At 42.1% G+C, this 22933-nt stretch overlaps 1 protein-coding gene across 14 annotated transcripts in view; it reads right to left on the bottom strand.

Moving 5' to 3' along the window:
• PRRC2C (proline rich coiled-coil 2C) overlaps nt 1–6123 on the bottom strand; it is an 89191-nt gene extending 83068 nt beyond the window's left edge. For 11 of the 14 annotated variants that reach the window (XM_019809198.2, XM_034666723.1, XM_019809200.2 and 8 more), the window contains exon 1: nt 5926–6123. The gene's annotated coding sequence lies outside the window, so the exon portion shown is untranslated. The remainder of the gene's footprint in view (nt 1–5925) is intronic. The other 3 variants (XM_034666726.1, XM_011236313.3, XM_002928448.4) reach the window with 1 other exon arrangement.
• Between the last annotated feature and the right edge of the window lie 16810 nt (nt 6124–22933).

Below are 22933 nucleotides of genomic sequence, written 5' to 3'. Positions count from 1 at the left end.
CCTTCTGTACCATAAATTACTGTTCTAGCAAAGTAACAAATCTATGTGTCCACCATTTACTAGATGAGGTGATTGCCACATTACTCTTTTTGACAACTTACAGTATTTTTAAACTGTTCATATCACACCATTACTTTTCTTAAAACTGGTTTGGTTTAAATCCCAGCTCTAACATTTTGTAGCTAGGTGTTTTTACAGCATAATTGTGGCATATGCATATTATGGCATATGCATTTCCCTCGTCATTAAATATAATTCTCATTTTGTATTTCCTCATCTGTGGGCTATATCTTCTAGTCCATTATGAGATTTAATTAACAAAGTGTGTATAGAACTCTTAGAATGGGGGCACCTGGGTGGCTTAGTCGTGTTAAGCGTCTGCCTTTGGCTCAGGGAGTGATCCCGGCGCTCTGGGATGAGTCCCGCATTAGGCTCCTCCGCTAGGAGCCTGCTTCCTCCTCTCCCACTCCCCCTGCTTGGGTTCCCTCTCTCGCTGGCTGTCTCTCTCTTTCTCTCTGTCAAATAAATAAATAAAATCTTAAAAAAAAAAAAAGAACTCTTAAAATAGTGTCTGGCACTTAATAAAAGCTTAACAAATGGTAATAATGTTTTCAAAGCTTAAACATTACAAATAAAAACCAAAGCATAAAAGCTTCTGCCATCCACTATTTTTTGCATGGCAAGTATGCTGGATGTTATAGCAGAAAAACAGAAGCATTCCCTTTCAAGATGCTCAACTGACATCATGAACTATGCTAAACCTTTCATATAACTAATCTGCTGCCTTGAAGGGATGGAATTTCAAGTTTAAATTTGTACGTGTAGAGAACTAGTTAGCATCCCTCCCTGCCAAGCACTGGCTCTGTTCCTCTATCATTAAAATGTCTGCCTTCAGACATGTAAGCCTACCCATCTCTCCTTTTGCTACTTTCTACTTTCATTCTCTCCATGTTTCCAGTTTGTCATATACAAAACTACACAATAAAACAATATCTGTTTTGTTGTTTATTATTACTTTTTTTCCTGGCAATCTCTATACCCAACATGAGGCTCCAACTCATGACCCTGAGATGAAGAGTTGCATGCTCTTCTGACTGAGCCAGCGAGGCACTCCTATTCCTGACTTTTTCATCCTTATTCAACAAGTTCTTCCTTCAGCAGGAGAGATACTTTCTCGGCCTCCAAAATGTGAGATATTTCATCTTTCTACATTCTGAATCCTAATTTTGATGTGAGTTACATGAATGTACACATATTAAAACTCCTAGAATTGCACACGAAAAGTTCCAATTTTTATCTAAATTTCAAAAACTCATACAGAAATATAACCAATCTCTACTTCTGTCAAAAGCCTCATTCAATTCCGGCTTTTAAAGTAAAATTTCTCTATCCGTTCCATTTTCCTGACCTTCAGAAGTTAATTCTATACCTCTTATGTTGTGCTTCTTCAGTTAAGATCTACATATATGGCCTATTTCCTAGTTACCGGAAATACTGCATAAGCTACAATATTCATCTTTAAAATACACTGGATAGGGATGCGTGGGTAGCATAGTTGGTTAAGCCTCTCATTCTTGGTTTCAGCTCAGGCTGTAATCTCAGGGTGGTTGAGATGGAGCCCTGTGATGGGCTCCACACTCAGCCCCTGAGTCTACTTGAGATTCTCTCTCCCTCCGCCCCTTCTGCTCGTGCATGCATGCTCGCTCGCGCTCTCTCTGAAATAAACAAATCTTTAAAATAAAATACTTTGGATAAAGTTGATGTGTACTTGTTCAACTACTTAACCCATAGTAAAAAGTACTAGGCTTTTTGTTCCTTGGTGAACTTTTTGTGCAAATAGAAAAACATACCCTTTTGGGAAGATACAGGTAATCCTCTGGGTGGGGTACTCATACACTGGGGAAAAGTGGGGAAGTGATGGGACAATTAACCCTGGGAGGCCTAGCCAGAGCACAAGACTCTCTGCAAGCAGAGCACGGAATAGATTTCAGTCCCTTATTGCCTCCTTCAGACCCACACATTTGTGCAGTACACAAACTGCATAATCACACACAGCAACCCTACACTTTCAGATAATTCATTAGTAAAGAGGAAAGGATGATCAAGTATTAACTTCTCTAGCCAACCATTCTCCAAACACATAGGCATCCATCTCTTATCTTGTAAACTCAAGATTTATTTGGAAGGGACCTTCCAACATCATGGAGAACCACCCTCCCTTTACCTTTAACTTTCTACTTTTCATAATTCTCTTTTCTGTTTTAAATATGGTCAAGGCTCATGTAATATCAAAGAATATGAAAGTCAAAACATACAGGGAAACACATTTAATATAATCTTTGCAACAATCCTCTAAGATAGGGGAAATGGATATTTTCCTTATTTCACAGACGAAAAAACAGGCTTCCCCTGCTATCAGAAAGCAAAGTGTTCCTCTTAAAACTTTTGTAAGCTGAAATGGCTACAACAAAGAAACAATTACCATTAATTCATATGGAAAACTTTTTGTGCTGCTCCCTGACCCAAGAAATAACCTCTTAGGCTTTTCTGACACCTTAGGACACATCTTGGTAACAAATTCACAAAATATAAAGTACACTTACAAACTAGATGCTGAGTGTAGTTCCAGGGGAAGGAGCCTGGTGGCACCACACTTGCTGCTCAGGGTGCACTCTGCCTCTACCTCGCCGCTGCCTATTCTCACTTTTTGCCTTTTTCCATAAAAACAAAAATTCTCTTCAGAATTTTCAGTTAGCAAAAGCAGGTTATAATGTATGTCTTTCATAAAAGAAAAGTGGGGTAGTTCAAACCTTCAAAAAGCGGGGAATACCTGGATCTAAAATTTGAAGAAGCCAAGTACTTGCCGCCTAAGTTAACAGCAGGCACAAAGGACAAAACTTAGGTGACAAAAAGGACTAAACCTAGGTTTTTACATTCATAGTCCAAAGTGCATAGTATTCAAGTCACCTAAAAATCAAGAAGTCTCACTACTTATCCCTGCATAACCTTCCAACCTCATTACTTGACCTTAATTCTTTTAGGGTCACCAATGATCTCTCAGCCAAATCCAAAGGCCACTTCTCTTAGATCTTTCTACTCTGCTACATTCGGCTCTAATAATCCTATTTTTTAGATTACTCTCTTCCATCCTGATTTCTGTAGTGACTTCCTCCTTCACTTATCCATTGTTGCTCTCCTTCTCTTACCATAGATGGTCTTAGATATCCTGCTATATTTCTGTCTAACAGAAATATACCTTGACTTTGTAGTTTATCATGGAAATGGTTGCCCTGAGTATGTAGTTAAGGCTCTAATTTATAGCTCATCTCCTGTAATACTGCCATTGCCTGTGATGAATCTGTTCCATTCTAGGCTTTCATCACTTCTGGCCTTCATCAATTCCAACTGTTGCCTGATTCTATCCAGCATTCATTTCTTACAGCATTTATGTCCTAAAGTGTGAAAAACAAAAGACTACGGATGACATACAAGATGATTTTAAGTGGTCCATAGAAGCATATTTAAAATTATGTTTATTTTGGGGCGCCTGGGTGGCACAGCGGTTAAGCGTCTGCCTTCGGCTCAGGGCGTGATCCCGGCGTTATGGGATCAAGCCCCACATCAGGCTCCTCTGCTGTGAGCCTGCTTCTTCCTCTCCCACTCCCCCTGCTTATGTTCCTTCTCTCGCTGGCTGTCTCTATCTCTGTCAAATAAATAAATAAAATCTTAAAAAAAGAAAAAAAGAAACAAAATCTAGTGTTTAAGTGTAGAAAGAAAGAAAGAAAAACTATTTAAATTCCCAAAGAATATATACTCCATTCTAAGAATATACAGATTACTCACTGCTTGGGAGAGTACTTTCTTCTACTAATATTCTGCCAATTCACTATTAGCTGGCCTTTTACTATATACTAAGCACAGCAATTAGCCCTTTACACACATTATTAATACCACAGCAAACCTTGGAGGGAAGTACTATTATTGTCATCACCTCCATTTTACAGAAGGGGAAATATTTTATCAATAATACAGGCCAGATCTCAAAATTTAAAAACTGTATGCCATACTATACAGTTAAGAGTTTTAATCAATTGGCCTTTAAATAGAAAAAGGTAGAAAAACTATCCTATCCCCAAAGTAGTTATAATCTATTTTTTACACCTTGCAACACTTTCACCATTGTATGCAACAATGTTTCTATACTGAAATCAAATGAAAGAAAAAACTAGGTTAACAATGCTGCATCTTTAGTCACTACAGTTTCTGAAATTATAAGGAACAAACAGGAAGGCAGCCGACGGCCCAGAGCGTCGTTTGGATTTAGACAGTCTGGGCTTGAATCTCTACAGCACTACCAGTAACTCCTGAGTGACCCTGGTCAAATTAATATCGTAGATTTCATTTCCTCATCTGTAAAATGGGATGATGAAAACAACAGCACCTCCCTCAAGGAAAGATCATGTATGTAAAGGGCTTACTACTATGCTCAGCATACAGTAAAACGTCAACTAATGGTGGAGGGAAAACAGCGACATATATAAGCTCACGAAACCAAAATATAAAAGTAAAAAGCCTGGATTCTCACAAGCCCATTATAGAAAAGAAGGAAATCACTATTTGACTACGTGTTGAAGATAAAATCCAAATCCAACCTATTCCTAATTGTTTTTAGGGGATCAGTGCCTTTGAGGTGGGCCAGAAACGATGCTGCAGTGCATCTGTGACACACACCTAAAAATGGCTCCAGTCAGAGCAGCATCTTAATCACCAACAGAGGAGCTTAAATCTACTTTTAACAAATGCTGGAGTTAGACTTGGTGGGTGCTTAAGCATCACCCTATCGTTTTTATTTGCAGGAAGGAGTACGCCATCAGGCAGGCACTTAATCAAGAATCGTTATTCTTCTGGTGCATTCCAAATGAAAATCTTACAGCACAGCCGCCTACCATACAATTAATTCCAAGTACCCTAGCAAGGCATGAATCTATGGACCGAGGCTGAAGATCGGCCAATGCAGAAATCCGGGTAGCTTTTAGAAGCCAGCAAACATCAGGCATGTTGGAAACCTCAAAAAAGTCAAAACAAATATGCATCCCTTTAAAGGTACTAGACGCATTTTTCTCGGGCAAAAGAACAATTTATCAGTGTTCCCACTGGTCCCTATGCCCTGAAAGTCCTAAAGTGAGGCCTTTACCCTAACACCAATAATATTAACGCTATCTCAAAGACAGAGAGCCGCAGAGTGGGATTCACTACGCAGGTATGGGGATGGCGAGGCCTAGGGTATGAAATGACTACCAAACCCTCCTCTGGAGTTGGGGCAGCTCGTCCCTAGCGGAAGTAGGGCTGGTCCAGATCCCCCCCCCCCCAAGAGCCTCCCACCGAGTCAGGTCTTTAACCCGGTGTCTCTCACACACTGCTCACTGCAAATTCCACCCTCACTACACACGGAAAAGAAGTAGGCAGTCAAGGCCCTAGATGAGCCCTTGAGTTGTTTGGGGGACACATGCTACACATTTGGAAAAAACACCGCGCGCCCGCCTTTCCCAAGGATGGAAACTCCCTTCTTCAGCCGGCAACGCGAGTAATCCCCCCGCAGGGCCTGAGTTGGGGGCTGGGTGGGAGAGAGAGACTGGCGGGTCCGGAACTCCCGCTGCAGACCACATGGGGCGGGTCTGACTCCGGTTTCCCGCTCGCCGATCAGGAGGCCGAGACTTCCCCCCGACACAGACACGATGGGAACCAAAGAAAATGAGGGGGCTGGCTAGACATTAGGCCGTCTCCAAGCGGCTTCCCAGTATCTGCCCGCCAGGGTCGGGGTGCGCTCCCACGCCCCAGGCGGCCTCACGCCCCAGGCGGCCCCACGCCAGCCCTCCCCGATGGGGCCCGCTTTGATCACAGCTCCTACGCCCTCGCTTTCCTTACCGGCCAGAGCGAGTGTCAAGCGGAGTGTGTCTGCGCTCTTCGAAAGTCTCCGCCGAGCTCTGATCGAGGGAAGGGGAAGGGGAGGCTGGGAGCAGGGGGTGGCTGGAAGGACCACCGGACCAGGAAAGCAGAAGCTGCGGATGGACAAACCGCCAAAGCACTTTCGCTGCTTCCCGAGAGGGAGAGAGCGAGAGAGAAAAAGAAGCAAGATGGCGGCTAGCCAGCCCCTACGTACTACGTCATGCCGCGGCGTACGCAAGGCAAATCTCCGCAAGACCGCTCTCCGGCGCAGAGGCGACCAGATCACGTGAAGCCTCCGTGGCGGCCCAACCCCGGCGGGAGGCGACGGTGCCTCCTGCTGGAAGGAGGGAGTTCCTGCAGCCGAAATTCCCGGGCCCGGTAAAGATTTGCTGGCGTTCTCTCCAGGAACTTGGAAGAGAGGACAAACTGTACGTTGATACGCCTTAGGAAAGTGAGCACTCTTGTGTGTGGTGGATGGGTCTGTGAATTGGTTCAACCAACAGTTTGGCAGTATGTATCAACATTACACTACGCATAATCTTTAACCTTGTTATTTGACGGTATCTTGATATTTTCCAGAAATGTGAATTCAATATTCATAATACCAAAACCTGTCCGTTGATAAAGATAGATAAATGCATTATGATAAATCCACATAATAGACTATTCTGAACCCATTAAATTCAGATTAATACTTAATGATCAGGGAAATGCTTATGCCCTAATATGCTTATGCCATAACTGTGCTATAAAAACACCCAAATATATGCATATCCATAGAAAAGACTAAAAAAATGTACTCTGGATGTTAATAATGGTAACGTTAACAATAGTTTTCTTAGAGCAATCAGATTTTTAAAAATATTTTATGCATGCCTTTCTATAATTTCCTGATTTTATAATCAGAAATCACTTTTAATGTGTAATGAAAACTTTGTGAGTCATAAAATTGTTATGACACACAAATGATAAATGTGTGCATACATACAGTGTATATACTATGTGTAACTATATATGGTATTTGTTTATGTTTCATAAAGCATTACATATTCTTTAGGTTTTACTTATTTATTTTTAAAGATTTTATTTATTTATTTGACAGAGAGACGAGAGAGAGAGAGAGAGAGAGAGAGAGAGAGAGCACGCACAAGCAGGGGGAGCAGGAGAAGAAGGCAGAGGGAGAGGGAGAAGCAGGCTGCACTCGGGGCTCCACTTGGGGCTCCAGCCCCATCCCAGGACCCTGGGATCATGACCTGAGCCGAAGGCAGAGGCCTAACTGACTGAGCCACCCAGGCACCCCTTTAGGTTTTAGAATAAGACAAGAACAGGGTCTGCTAATGAATTGCTCTGTATTATGACTAAGTTACTTAGTATCTCTTAGATTCAGTTTTCTCATGTCTAAAATGGAAATAATACCTACTTCTATATCAACTGTACTTTAATTAAAACATAATAAACATAATAAAATGTTTAAAAATTTTTTAAAACATTTTTATTTATTTGAGAGGGAGAGAGAGAGAGTGCATGACACAGAGAGCAGGAGCAGGGCGAGAGGCAGAGGGAGAGGGAGAAGCAGACTCCCTGCTGAGCAAAGAGCCCAATGTGGGACTCGATCATGACCTGAGCCGAAGGCAGATACTTAACCGACTGAGCCACCCAGGTGCCCCTAAAATGTTTTAAAAAATAAATTATTCTTCCACAAAAAAATAATATCTACTTCTCAAATTGTGTTATTTACTCACCAAATATGTATCGAGTGCCTACTGTCTGTGCTAGGTACTGGGGATATAAAGGTATAGAACAATTAAGACCTTGGTCCTAAGGCAACAGTCTAGTGATACAGAGCCAATAATAGGTTTGGATGTGTGCAATGAAGGAAACAAACAGGATATCAAGATAAAGAATAACCAGGGAGAAGAGCAGGAGGAATTTACTTTAGAAAGTGTGTCACTGAGTACTTTTCTGAGAAGGGGACTTTTAAACTCGGACCTAAATGATAAAAGAAACAGTACTGCAAAGAGTAGGTGGAACATGCTCTGGACCAAGAGAATTGCAATTGCAAATGCCCTGATCTGGGAAAGAGCTTGGAATGTTCTAGGAACTAGGAGAGGAGTATCTCTGGAACTTAATTAAGAGAGAAAGTGACACAAGATGATACTAGAAGGAGAGATGAGGGTTGGATTCAGAGGGGCCTGAGAAACCAGATTAGGGAGCTCGGAATGTCATCTAGGTGCAGTGAAAAGCTTTTGGAAGATTTTAAGATGAGGAACCGCATGATTTGATATTTTACATTCTAAGATCACTGTAAGTAAAGAGTATGAAAAATAGATTGTGGGGAGGCAAGAAAGGAAACCAGCAGCCCTGCAAGGCAGTAATGAAGTAATTACAGCCGTGAAGAATGATAGCCGCCTGGACTAAGTAAAGTGGAGGCATGGAGATGGAGAGAAGTTGACAGATTTGGCATATATTGTGGAGCTAAAATATACTTGCTTCTAGGAACTGATGGCTTCTAAATGTGGGGGAAGAAGAAAATCAACGACAACAGATTTATGACTTGAGTGACTGGGTGAATGACAGCAATGTTTATAAAGATCATGGTGTTGGATGAGGGAAGGAAAATCATTTGGTTGGTGGAGAAATATTAAGAAGAAAAATTGGGGAAAATTAAATTTTGGACATGTTAAATTTGTGATGTTCATGCAATGTCTACCTGTGGATCAAGTATGCAGTTGACATGCATGTCTAGAGTTCAGAGGGGAAGTCAGAGTTGGAGAGAGAGATTTGAGTCTCATAGATATAGGCTTCAGACTTAGACACACACATTTCATAGACGTGTTTAAAGTGACGGAAGCAGATAAGATCACTTGGGGAGAGAGTAGGAAAAGAAGGAAAAAATGGCCAGCCCTAACAACAGCAATATGTAAAGGTTAAGTGGAGCTGGAGAATGTACCAAAGAACACTGGGGAGAAGCCAGAGAACTGGGAGGCCTGAAGACAATGATGTCACAGAAGGCAAAAGAGGAAAGAATTACAAGATGGCATGAGCACTCACTTATGTTAAATGCTCCTGAGAGGTCAAGTCATATGAAGAAGGAGCCAAAAGTGTCCATTGTGTTTGGCAACATGGAGGTTACTAGTATCTTTTACAAGAAATTTTGGTGGAGTAATGAGGTCAGAAAGTCATATGATGGTGAGCGGAAAGGGAGATAAATGTTAAGACAGTGGAGACTATACACAAACAGTTATTTCCAGAACTTGAACTTTGCCAAGACAGAAAAACAAGGTAGCCGGAAGGAATGTGGAATAAAGAGAGACATTTTAAAATATTGGGGACTGTAGATCATGTTTGTATGATGATGAGAATAATCCAGAAGGAGGTAGGTAACAATTATGTAGAAGAGGGAGGGAAGCCTTAGGAAAGAAGGTCCATGACAATGTGTGAAGGGGTGGATTCAGAGCGTGAGGGAGGATTTACCTTTGAAGGGGAAAGTAGGTGCACCTGTAGGAAATATTGATGATTCGATGTTGGAAACAAAAGGGAAGTCCCGTTGTTGATGGTTTCTGTTTTCTCAGTGAAGTAGGGAGCGAGGAAATCTGCTGAGAAGGCTGGGCTTGTGGGAGTTTGAGGGGAAGATTCAAAAGTAAGAGAATGAAAACTTAAGCCTAGTGTGAGGAACAGAGTAGGATTGGCATACTCTGCTGAGAGCACTTTTGATGTTTGTGATGATGGATGTAAAAGATGCCATTCAGTTTGTTTATATGATTTCTCCAGCTGTACAGCATTTGAGTACAGCTATGGAGAAGACAGACAGATTCACCCATGCTGGGCTTTACTGGGTAAGCATAACGTAGGGAAGTGAGGGTATCTATAAGTAAGGGACCATAATGATGATAATATTGAGTTTGAGCATATGGGAGATGTGTGGTAAATGAAAACTTGTGTTCACTTTATGAATTATATAGGATATATTTTAAATTCAAGGATTCCCTGCCATCTTTCACAGTCTGAGCTGTATTTCCCACCAATATGGTCAAGGATTGTCACTGCAGCAATGTTAAAATAAATAAAATAATGAACAGAGGTGTCACAAGCACACACCAACCCCCTCCAACCCATTGATATCAGTGGTCTTAAAATGGAAAAGCTTGGCTGATGTACAGTCATTGCTAGGGGAATGCCTGCTGACTGTCCCCAAGAGGACAGGGAAGACTTACCTTTTTCCCAATCCTCTAGGATCTGGCCTAGAGTGTCTTTTTTTTTTTTTTAAAGATTTTATTTATTTGTCCAACAGATAGAGAGAGCGCAAGCAGGCAGAGTGGCAGGCCGAGGGAGAGGCAGAAGCAGACTCCCCGCTGAGCAGCGAGCCCAACACGGGGCTCAATCCCAGGACCCTGGGACCATGACCTGAGCTGAAGGCAGATGCCCAACTGACTGAGCCACCCAGGTGCTCCTGACCTACAGTGTTAAGTCTCAGAAGTACCTTTCTTTAGCAACATAAAACAGCTCCAGCAATCAGATGAATTTATATTAACCAGGGTAATGAGAATGATAACCAGAATATTAATTTATTAATTTTTAATTTATATACCAGAAGACTCAAGACTGCAAAGCCAGTGTATTTTCTACATAGACAAACCTACTCAGGAAACCTAGGCATTATCAGAAAGCTGCTTGATGAGCAAAGATTCTGACCAAGTAGAGTTATGTGTATAGATTGTTCTTGATTCATCTATGTCCACTACAGGATAATTTTGTCCCGAAGATGGAAATACTCAATTTCCGAAAATGGTTGCAACTTTCTACATTGATCTCCAGTACAGTAGGGACATCCTGCCATGCCATTGATTTGAGCTTCTTCTCTCCTTGTCAGCACTGGGATGGGCACTGAAGTGCTCGTGTGTGCTCCTTTCTCTGTTTCCATGGCTACCCAAACCTCTTAGCAATCTTGTTTCAATAAAAATCAAGTTATAGTCAAGTCAGGCCAGTTTGTGTTTTAAAGGTGACTTTGCTTACTTCTGGTCTTATCCATTGTGTGTAATCTTAGAGTTCAGCTCTCAGCAGTCTTATTTCTTTATTTCCAATATCTTGGGGAAATTGGACTGAAATCTCTAGGTATTGGACCAATGTCCAGAGCCAAATAATATTTTTTAAAAATTTACTTTGTTTTGTATTATTCGAACCTTTCCTAACACCCCTTCAGCATAGGTACATTTGTCATAATGGAAATGTTGTCATGACATAGTGAATGAAAGCTTATCATTCAATTTCCAGGTCTGCTTTTTAAAGATTAATTTTCGGTTACATTATCAAATTGCCAATTGGTGATGTGCAATCAGGCAAACTGTTTCTTACTGAAAACAAAATGATTCTCCAAACAATATGACCTATTTTCTTCGTGATTGCCCAGTCTTATTTGCTAATGGTTTTTTTTGTTTTGTTTTGAGAGAGAGGACAAGCATGTGAGTGGAGGGAGGGGTGGAGGGGGAAAGGGAGAGGAAGAGAGAGAATCTTAAGCTTGCTCCACACTGAGTGAAAAGCCTGACATGTGGCTCAATCTCACAACACTGAGACCATGACCTGAGCCGAAATCAGAAGTCGGATGCTTAACTGACTGAGCCACCCAGGCACCCCTTGTTTGGTTTTTATTTAGTTCTACCCTTCTCATTAGGATTGATTCTATAAACCTAGAGGCACTGCAGATCTATGAGGTATTAGGTAAAAGATAAAAGACTCAATGACCATATCATGCTTTATTAGTAATAGTGTTTCTTAAAGGTTTATGTGCACAGGACAATCTTGGTCTCTTTCACCAATGGTCCAGCAAATCATATTTTATAAAACTGAAAAATTACAAGCCTGATGTAATGAAAATCATAATACTCAAATACTGTATGAAAATGTAATCTAATTTTCTTAACTTCAACAGATATTGAACTTTGCTAATGAAGAAAAATATTGCCAGTGCCTCAAAAAAATTACCTTATGTCAAGTTGTAAGAGGTTACATACTGAATATATGTCATATATAAAATATTACATTATATAAAGTGTAATAAATATCTTTGTTTTATCAGTCTGCTTTGAATTGGCTCAGCAAACCCTTCTTATAATGGAATAAAAGGTACAATCTGGCGAAAAGTGTTATTTGTTAATCACAAGTCCTATGTTAACGAAATTTGAATTAACTGGAATTTCCTGTCTACCCAAAATTTCCCCAGATTTTTCTTAGCTAAGAGAAGTAACTAAATTCTTGGAGCAGCGGACCCAAGTCAAGAGGGTATAGTGTTGTTAACGAACAGAGAACAATATTTGGGAGCATGGGGAGGGAGGGAGGGAAGAGATGGGAGATAGAAGAAAACAGTAGAACACAGACTTGCCAGGCTCACAGCTTTGCCTTAGGCTGGAATTTCACCTGAGTCAGGAAGTGAGTAATGATAAAGGGCAAGAATCTAGAGACCAAAGGGAAAAAGGGTGGATCTAGGGAAAGAGGGTGGGTCTAGAAAAGTTTAAAAAGGAAACTAGCCTGGGGGTAATTGAAGGTACTGAATAGGGGTTGTGTTAACTTGTTAGCCCAGAAAATAGAAACTTGACATATTGCTGATGGATATACAGTGCTCAATAATTACCTCTGAAATTGTAACCCTGGCTGCTGCTTGTAGCATTTCTCAAAGTATAAGGCACTTTTTTTTTCTGCCTGACCAATTGTACATACAATGTATAAATGAAACCACCCGGTTTCATTTTTCATTTCATCTTTTATTGCTCCATAGTAATTAAGAGAAGTAAGATTGATAGTACATTTCTTTGTTAGCACTGGGACTAGGTATTGTTTTATTTTTAAACTGAAGTGTAGTTCACATACAATATTATATTAGTTTCAGGTGTACAATATAGTGATTTGGCGTTTATATTCATTATGAAATGCTCACCTTGGTAAGTGTAGTTACCACCTGTCACCATACAAAGTTAATACATTATTATTTTCTATATTCCTTATACTGTACTTTTCATCCCTGTGATTTACTTATTTTATAACTGGAAGTTTATTCCTCCTAATTCCCTTCCTCTATTTTACCCATCCCCCTACTGTTGTTCTACTTATGAGTCTCTTTCTGGTTGGTTGTTTTGTTGATTCCACGTGTAAGTGAAATCATGTGGTATTTGTCTTTCTGTGTCTGATTTATTTCATTTAGCATGGTGCCCTCTAGGTCCATCCATGTCACGAATGGCAAGGTTTCATTCTTTCTTATGGCCAAGTAGTATTTCATTATTTATATATGTGTGTATACACATACACACACATACACACTCCCCGCATCATCTTTATCCATTCATTTATCCGTGAACACTTAAATTGCTTCCATATCTTGGCTATTGTAATTAATTCTGTACTTTTAGGCTTCCTATAAAAAAGATTTCATGTGTTACAAAGTATCAGCAGCCCATGCCTAGTTCAGGTTTTGTTTCTTTGTATTTTCCATTCTTATTTCTGCTGGGTTTAATTAAAGTTATTTCAGAATTATTTCTTTGAGTTGCTGAGAGTCTCAGTGAGATGATTGCTTCACATGGGAATTCATAGTACAATACTCCAGGGATTGGGCCATTGTTAACTTTATAGGGCAGTCTTGATAGGAAGAAAAGAGAAAAGGAATAGTGACTGAAAGAATAGAGAAAAAGCTTCTCAAAGTATTTAACAGCCTGGGTAAACTGCAGTGAAATTAACCTCTTTTCAATTCAATATTCAATATTACCTATATGAGATTTTTAATTAGAAAATCTTTTTTTTTTTTAAGATTTTATTTATTCACTTCACAGAGATAGAGACAGCCAGCGAGAGAGGGAACACAAGCAGGGGTAGTGGGAGAGGAAGAAGCAGGCTCACAGCAGAGGAGCCCGACGTGGGGCTCGATCCCACAACGCCGGGATCACACCCCGAGCCGAAGGCAGACGTTCAACCGCCGTGCCACCCAGGCGCCCCTAATTAGAAAATCTTAATCATTGTAATGATTAATAAAATTGTGCTACCTTTTAGGCTACATGTAACTAGGCCACTTGTCCAGCTTTGAGACGGTGCTGGTAGGCTGGGTGATCAATCATCCCAGTTTGGGTGAGACTGTCATGGTTTTAGTTGGACAAGTGGCCTGGTTACATGTAGCCTAAAAGGTAGCACGGAGGTCTGATGGCTCAGGAAATCTCTCAGTCTGGGGCAAAATAGGACAGTTGGTCACCTTCTGCTGACTACAAGGAAGTGGAGGCATGGATCTTAGTTCCAAGCTACTTCCACATTAAACTCTCCTTTGGATCCCTATTATCCGCCTGAGAAGATATCCTTGCTGGAGACCACTAACAGGAAAGGAGGCTTGTCTGATGCCACGGGAGGTTCTTTTAATCCTGGGGGTTAGCCAAGCTGCAGTCAACTAAGAAGTTAGTCCCGAAGAGCCCCCTGGCATCAACTAGACAAATCATTGTTGTGGTGCTCACCTGGTTGTCATTGCTGCATTAACTCCTTCTATCCTGTTCCAGCTGCCAATTATCAAATGCTTACTGGGGGCCAGCAGGGTGCTAAGTCCTTTGCACACATCATTTTACATGGCAAACTACAATACGGATTATAAAGCTGAGGTCCCAAGAGGTTAAATGGCTTGCTTCATGAGGTCACAATGCCATTTGGTTTAGAGCTGGTTGGTGTTTGGACTGAGGTATAACTTCAAAAAAATTTAATGCCCCCATCCACTCCGCAGTCTACAAGTTGCCTGGAAAGCTTACCTACACACTCTCTCTGACCTTTTGTTCAAGGTCTGTATCTCTTCATCACTTGCTCTATGACCTGGAGGTATGGTGACTGACGCTGTTGACAAGACCAGGCTCTTTCTCTATCCATAGAGCATTGTACCCCATGACCTGTGCTGGTGGAATCTCCCTCAGTGACAGAGGATGATTTCAAGTGATTCTTTAAAAACCACAAAAAGAATAAGCATGAATAAATACTATCCATTGGTAAAAGATCAATAACAAAAGCAAGAAATCCTGTTGCTTGAAATCATTAAGTAATAAATCATTAGTAATTTGGTCTGATACAATTTAAATCACTAAACTAGTTACTGATTTAGAGAGTGATCTAATTCCTTAGTCACTGCTCTTAAAATTCCAGTTGAATTGACAATTCAGCAATACATTAATTATTTATCCAATTTTATCAGTGTTAGGAAATGAGGAGATAATGGGAAAGCATTTAAGATTACATAGAACCATGCAAGTGCAAATTCTAGTTATTACCATGGCATTTTGAGTTTTATCTAAGGCCGAAGGATAAGAGAAAATTTTGGTCTCAAGATTATTATTATTATTATCATGTATTCAGCACCCAAACTTGCAAAAGGCAAGCTTTTTCCAAGAACAGTGGAGAAAAATGTCTTTAATAAATAGCAGCTGTTCCTTCTTCTCTAGCAGTGTGACTTTTAAGCCAGTAGCTAGCACATGGTACTAGCTGAGGGCTTCATGACTTTAGTAGGAAAAAGAGCACTGTTAACAAATCATTAACTAGTATCATCTTGTAATAGAAAAAAATTTTCTGGGGCACCTGGGTGGCTCAGTCAGTTAAATGTCTGCTTTCAGCTCAGGTCATGATCCTAGGGTCCTGGAATCGAGCCTGGCATCAGGTTCTCTGCTGGGTGAGGAGCTTGCTTCTCACTCTCCCTCTGCCGGCTGCTCCCTTTGCTTGTGCTTGCTCTTTCTCTCTCTCTCTGTCAAATAAATAAATAAAATATTAAGGAAAAAAGAAGAAAACAATTTTCTCAGATCACCCAAGAGGCAATTTGGCTTTAAAGAATTGGCATAAATCTTAGAAGTAAGCATTGCATAGAAATTTTAAGATTTTATTTTTAAGTAATCTCTGCACCAATTCATAACCCTGAGATCCAGACTCACATGCTCTACCCACTGAACCAGCCAGGTGCCCCGGCATAGAAATTTATTAGGTCACAGAAATGACCTAATGACAGGGAGGAGTTCACCTTTTTCAAGGCAATTCTTAATGCATTACTCAAATTGTATATTTGCTATTCGTAAGCATCATGTCACATATTATAAATCTGTACTATTTGCTTTTATTTATTTATTTTAAAGATTTTATTTATTTGACAGAGAGAGAGGCAGCGAGAGAGGGAACACAAGCAGGGGGAGTGGGAGAGGGAGAAGCAGGCTTCTTGCTGAGCAAGGAGCCCAACGCGGGGCTCCATCCCAGAGTGCTGGGATCATGACCTGAGCCGAAGGCAAATGCTTAACAACTGAGCCATCCAGGTGTCCTGCTTTTATTTTTAATATGGAACATTTCACTTAATGTATGCTATGCTTGATTTACTTTTTTCCTTCAACAAATATTCATTAAGAACTTGTATCAGCTATTGTGCCAGTTATGGAGGACATAAAAATGAGCAAGACATTCTAAACTCCTGTTCTCAGGGAACTTATAGTCAAGTGACATGGGAGGAATAAGGTAAAAAAAAAAAAATATATATATATATATAAGCAATTATGACTAAAGGTGGTAAATGCTCTGACAAGGCACTTAAAAGGTACCATGTGAGTCCAAAGGAAAAGCAACCAACCCAGATTTGCAGAGAAGGGTGATCAGGGAAGATGAAACCAAACATTCTACAGGAAATAGCTACATGCTTGTGTATGTTGTGTTATGAGTGACTTAGTGTGTGTCTGTGGTGGGAAATAATGGCAGCAGGTGGTAGGACAATGTTTGGGGTGAGGGGGGCAGTTGGCTTACATATAGGGAAGGGTGAAGAATGTTCCAGGCAGAGGGAATATCACATGGAAAGACCTCAAAAGCGAAAGGGAACATGGCATGTTTGAGGATTTTAAAGTAGCTCAGCAGCTCTGTTTAAAAAGTAAAAGAAGTAGGAGCAAAAAAGCAAACTTGCAGAGGTAAGCAGAAACCAGTATGCGAAGAGCTATATAAATGAGTTTGGATTTTATCCCAGGGGCAAGAGGAGCCTTTGAATGGGTTTAAACTGGGCTGTTATGTAATATAGATAAATCTGTGATCTTTATAGACATCACACGTGAAATACAGCTTAATGTATATTATTCCTTAATCATTCCCCACCCCCCCGACAGTTATTTTTGTTGAAGAGTTTATTTAGAGAGAGAGAGACAGAGTGTGAGTGGGGGGAGGGGCAGAGAGAGGAGGAGAGAATCTCAAGCAGATTCCTTGCTGAGCACGGAGCCCAACGTGGGACTTGATCCTACGACCCTGAGATCATGACCTGAGCAGAAATCAAGAGTTGGATGCTTAAGTGACTGAGCCACCCAGGTGCCCCCCCAACAATTATTAATTCAGCATGTAGACTGTAGCAGGTACTGTGCTAGTTGCTGGAGATCCAAATAGCTAGTGGTTGAAACATTATTTAGCTGAAATGTAGCAAATGATTTGCCTGGGCACAGGAACATCTGTTCTAGAAGGCTGTGATGGTGATTCAAGGACTACTCATAGTGGGGTTTGAATCCAGCAGGATGGATGAAGAGAGGTAGGCAGAGGCCATTTCCTCAGGTTGTTTTTATTTCCACAGAAACCTCATCATTACCATCTTAAGACATTGGGGAATTATTCTTACAATGCTGTGATTTCAGAAGGCAAGCCCTGTAAAACCCCTTCATACGCATCAAATTCAGAATTTTATTAACAACCTAGTATAGTATTTGCAGCTGATGCCTTCATAATATGTATAGTTGCTATCAACCTGAGAAATAAGGGTCCTGTGTCCCAGTGAGAGGGCTATCAGCTATGGAAGACCCCGAGCTATGTGCCCCAGACCTCCCTTCGGAAAAGAATGACTTATTTTACCACTTCCTGGGAGTGCTGGCTGCCCTCAGATATGAGCCCTCTTTGGGGATTGTCTCAGCTAAAGAAAGCTGCCTTGCCCAAGGTTACTCCTTCCAGGGGCATCCACCTTCTGATGTCTGATTGATGTGAGGGTGTAGAGGTCCGTCTGTCTCATTTTCATCTCATCTGAGGAACCTTTCTGAAGGGACATCTCAGTTCCAGAGCTCCACATACGGTATGTTGAGACTTCCTTGGGACTGTATGGAGATCAACTTCTCTGTCTAATTCTGTTTCCTTATCTCTCTACCATTGGTATTGATCCCCAAAACACTCTAGTTAAAATCCTGCCTGCTAATTTCTGTCTATTCTCCAGGGAATGCAATCTGCAATACCATCCTCTATTCAGCTTGTTCAAGCCAGAAATCTGGAAAATCCCCTAGATCCCTTTCTCTCCTTTATCCCCAAACACCCTCCATATACAGTCAATCACCAAATCCTTATCTCCATTCCGGCTGCAACCATCATAATCCAATTCACCCCCATCTGTTATGCAAGTAAAAACTATTTCAGTAGTTGCTAATTTGTTTTCCTATCTTTACCTTTGGATCAAAGTGACTTATAGTTTAAATAATTTTATTATGTTCAATAGATTTTTTGAAGTATATGTGACATACAATATGCTGGATATATTTATTTATTTGTATTAAAGATTTTATTTATTTGAGAGAAAGGGTGTGTGGGGAGGAGGGGCAGAGGAAGAGGGAGAAACAGATTCCCCGCTGCAGGAAACCCCACCAGGATCTGAGGACCTCCGGCTCATGACCTGAGCTGAAGGTGGTGCTTAACGGGCTGAGCCACTCAGACACCCCTCTGCTGGATTGATTGATTGATATATATATTTTATCCATTTATCAGACAGCGAGGCAGTGAGAGAGGGAACGCAAGCAGAGGAAGTGGGAGAGGGAGAAGCAGGCTTCCTGCCTAGCGGGAAGCCCGATGTGGGGCTCGATTCCAGAACACCGGGGTCATGACCTGAGCCGAAGGCAGACGCTTAAGGACTGAGCCACGCAGGTGCCCCACTGCTGGATATATTTAAAGTGTACAGGTTGAAGTGGCCCTGGTGGCAGCCACTGGCTCAGGTTCCTGGGCTGCAGCCCACGCACATGGTGGGTTCCTGTGCACCAGCCCCACCACGCCTCCGACGGCATGCCAGTGTTGGTGACCGACACCAATGTTCCCAGAACCTCTGTGCCGCCAGTCACTCCTTTCCGGGGTGACTCAGCAGCTGGTGCAGGCCACCGACAAGCCGGCCAGGACACTGCGGGCCCCAGGCCAGCCCCTGGCCTTCAGGGCTCGAGCGAGAAGCACACTCCGCAGTCTGCCCTGCATGGGCAAGATCCGTGCGGAGAAGCGCTCCTACAGGTGCTGTGCGGACTGCTGGCCGGTGGCCGGCGTGGCAGCCTGGCTAGGATCCACACCAACGACTGAGACACCAACGTGGTCAACGTGAGCTGGCCCGGCTCCGCCTTCGCCCCATGCCCCGGATGCCCCGACCAGACCGCTCCAGACCCTGCAACCCCGCACTATAGTGCCCGCTCTACCCCAGCGACCCCCACCTCCAGGTCGGGAGAAAGAAAGGGTTTGGAGGCAGAGAAAAAAAAGTGTACAGGTAAATATATGTGTATACCTGTGATACTATTACCACAACCAAAATAACAAACATATCCACCACTAATTTTATTATCCTTTAAATCACAAAAGCTGCGCAAGCTAGTTGGAAATGTATGGATAAGCAATAAGAAAGGAGAAGCAGAAATTCTTTCCCCGCCCTTGGAGTGATCTTTTAAAATTTGAATCCTAACAAGTTTTTCCCTTGTCTTAAATTGCTTTAATTACTTAAATTGCCTTTATTATTTATTTATTTAGTATCCAAAAATCTGTTACTGGGATAGCCTTGCTTTTCCTCCTGTAGGCTGGTTGAGGACAGTGGAGCGGCCAACACACAAAACTACCCTTTGTGCTTGACTAAAGACGGTGTGATTTTGTAGCGTCCTGGCCGCTTCATGTCCAGGAATCAGGAGCTGGGGCTCTGCACCAGGCCTTCTTATGCTCCTCTTCCAGGGCTGGTGGAGAAGGTCCTTCCTGTGGGGCATATTCTTATGGGGAGGGAGAAGCTGCAGGAAAGGCGTCTTTACCTGAAGGTTTCGTCTGACCCCCACCCACCTTCCCAGCTTCCTCTGGCAGGCCTCTCTATTTCTAGCCCAAGGGGCTTGGATTTTCAACCAAATTAGTGTTGCCTTGCCTCTCTTGCCTCAGGGCCTGTGCCCAGGCTTTGTCCTTTCCCCCTACTACTCTTTTCTCTGTTTTTACCCCCACATTTGCATATTCCTAAATATGAATGAATATTTTAAATAATTGCTAATTAACGATTATTGAATGCTTAACTTTTTGTCAGGTTCTATGCTTTGCATACATTGTATCTCTTCAGCCTTACAAAACCTGTAATTGGTATTATTTTCCTTAGTTTTGCAGGTAAGGAATTGTGACTTCCCCCAAAATCATGCAGGTAAGAAGTGAAGTTGCTGGGTTTGGAAGGATTCCCTTGTTACTGAATCCTTGCACCAAGATAGGTTCCTGGTTATAGCCTCCTGTGTAACGGCCTCCCGTTTTCCTGTAGAAAATGCCTTGCACTCAGGCCAATGCAGGGCTTGAACTCATGATCTTGAGATCAAGACCTGAGCTGAGATCAAGAGTCAGACACTTAACCAACTGTCACCCAGGTGCCCCTGCACTCACTGTTAAATGTCTGTTTTCCCATTTAAACTAGAAACTATGAAGGTAGAGCCCAGGTGTGACCTGCATCTATATGGGGGCCTAGTGCATAGTAAATGCTTATTACATACTTCTTGAGTGGACGTTGAGTATTGTCAATAGCTTGGATTCTGGAGTCAGAAAGCAGGGAAGTTCAGATTCAAACTCTGCCAATATATGACCTTGAGCTGGTATTTAACCTCTGTGAGCCTTAACTTCTTTACCTATAAAACACATAATAATACCTTCCCCTCTTACAGAATTGTTCTCAGGAATGAGTAAGATGATGTGAAAAAGTTCCCAACACATGGTGTGACACGTCCTTTTGTTTTTCCAACTTTCAATGTCAAACATTCGAGGGCAAGTATCAAACCTTGTAATCGTTTTGTATCCTCTGCTATGTCTGGTATATACAGAGTATTTAGTAGACAGCCAATAAGTAGTTATATCAAATGCCAGGAGGTATTTCTGGGGGCTAGCTTGGGTTTATGATTTTGGTTTCCTTATTTTATGAGTCAAGGGGTAAATAAAGCAGTTTTCTTGTCACTGTCAGTGCTCTGGGTCGAGTGAGAATGTTGCTGTCTGCACAGGGTGGAACTGGGTGAGGCAAAACAGATGAGTCAAGTTAGCATCTAAACAGGCCAGTCAACACAAGATTCTTAGAAGGTACACAGAAGATACAGAGACCTGTAGACAGTGGAAGGGGTCAGAGTTCATGGACTTGCTAATTTCCAGAGTTTGGACTCATTTATTTAATCATTCATTCGTCCATTTATATAATACTACTCTATGTGGAGTGCTGCTCTGTGGACTCCGGGCAGTGCCACAGAAAAAACTCCTGAGGGACTGTTAAGATTACAGATTCTTGGGGTGTCTGGCTGGCTCAGTCAGTACAACATGCAACTCTTGCTTTCAGGGTCATGAGTTCAAGCCCCATGTTGGACATGGAACCTACTTAAAAAAAACCAAACATATTCTTGCATCTCACTTGTTGGCGTTTCTGGTAAAGATCTGGGATTTTCCTGGGGACTTGTGTTTTAAAAAACTCCTCCTGATATCGATGCACTGTTCTGGGAAAGCAAACATACTGAAGCACTGTTTTTATTCACAAAGAAGATTGGGTGAGGGGCTGGGTGGGTCAGTCGGTTAAGCATCTGCCTTCCGCTCAGTCATGATCCCGGGGTCCTGGAATCACCTCCATGTCAGGCTCCCTGCTCAGCGGGGAGTCTGCTTGTCCCTCTCCCTCTGCCCCTCACCCTCACTTGTGCCTGCTCTCTCTCTCTCGCTCTGCTCACTCTCAAATAAATAAAATCTTTAAAAAAAACAAAGAAGATTGGATGAGGGACATAGTTAATAAGGAAAACTTAATCAAGTTGCATTGTTCCAAACAATCTATCATAGCTGCTGACTCAAGAAATGAACAGGTGAGCCCTGGCGTGCTTCGGGACCAACTGCTTCATCCCGGAGAATCCTGAGGGGGGCTGGACAAATTGAAAGCATAGGTCCTGGCTGGGTTTACCAACACTGTTGCTGAACAAACTCGGATAAACTCATCACAAGAGAAGCCAGTAACTCAAGAGATGAGGGTTTGGAAAAGAGAATGGGAGAAATTCGTTTCAGGTGCTGGCAGCAGGGGGAGGTTGCAAGGCTAAAACCTTAATAACTGTGGGCCAGAAGGACTAATAGAGTTTGACACAGAGAGGTTCTGAGGGTACGTGTAAGAGAGCAGAGCAGAGAGCATGTGGTCATAGGTGGGGGTCAGTGTGTGTTCAGCCCAGAATCATGGGCAGGGAAGGGGATGCGTGGGGGTGTGGTCTACTAGACATTCCGTTGCTATCAGGGCTTTTCTAGTCCGGCGGTTGGAATGTTTTGTTCCTTGCAAAACATCTTGGTCAATGCCTCAAGAAAGTGTGATAAGAAATAAGCACAATGGGTTTTAGTTAGAACTTGAGTTAAGCCGTCTAGTCTATTTCTGGTTTTAACTGTTGGGGTCTATAGTTGAGCAAGGTAGGGCTCACGGACAATGTTTCGGGATCTCTTTTCCTTTAGTGCCTATGGTCCTTGGTCACGCCGCTTCAAAGAATGAAGAGGTAGACCAGACGAGGAATGGTGAGCAGCAAAGCAAAGTTTATTGAGTGGTAGTACAAAGTTCCCAAAGAGGGAGGGGACCCGAGGGGGTTGCCATTGGAGTTTCTAAGTCTAGAGGCTCTTTTGCAGAACTATCTTAAGCAACCAGGGTGTGCTAAGATGCCAATCAGGGCTTTGATCACGTATCTGTCTACCTATTAGGTTAATGTTCACATGCTGATGGTCTTCGTGGGCTGACTTCTGGCGATTTACGTCT

The sequence above is a fragment of the Ailuropoda melanoleuca genome, chromosome 8 (assembly GCF_002007445.2).
Source record: "Ailuropoda melanoleuca isolate Jingjing chromosome 8, ASM200744v2, whole genome shotgun sequence".
NCBI lineage: Eukaryota > Metazoa > Chordata > Mammalia > Carnivora > Ursidae > Ailuropoda > Ailuropoda melanoleuca.
This window is presented reverse-complemented; position numbering and strand designations above follow the sequence as displayed.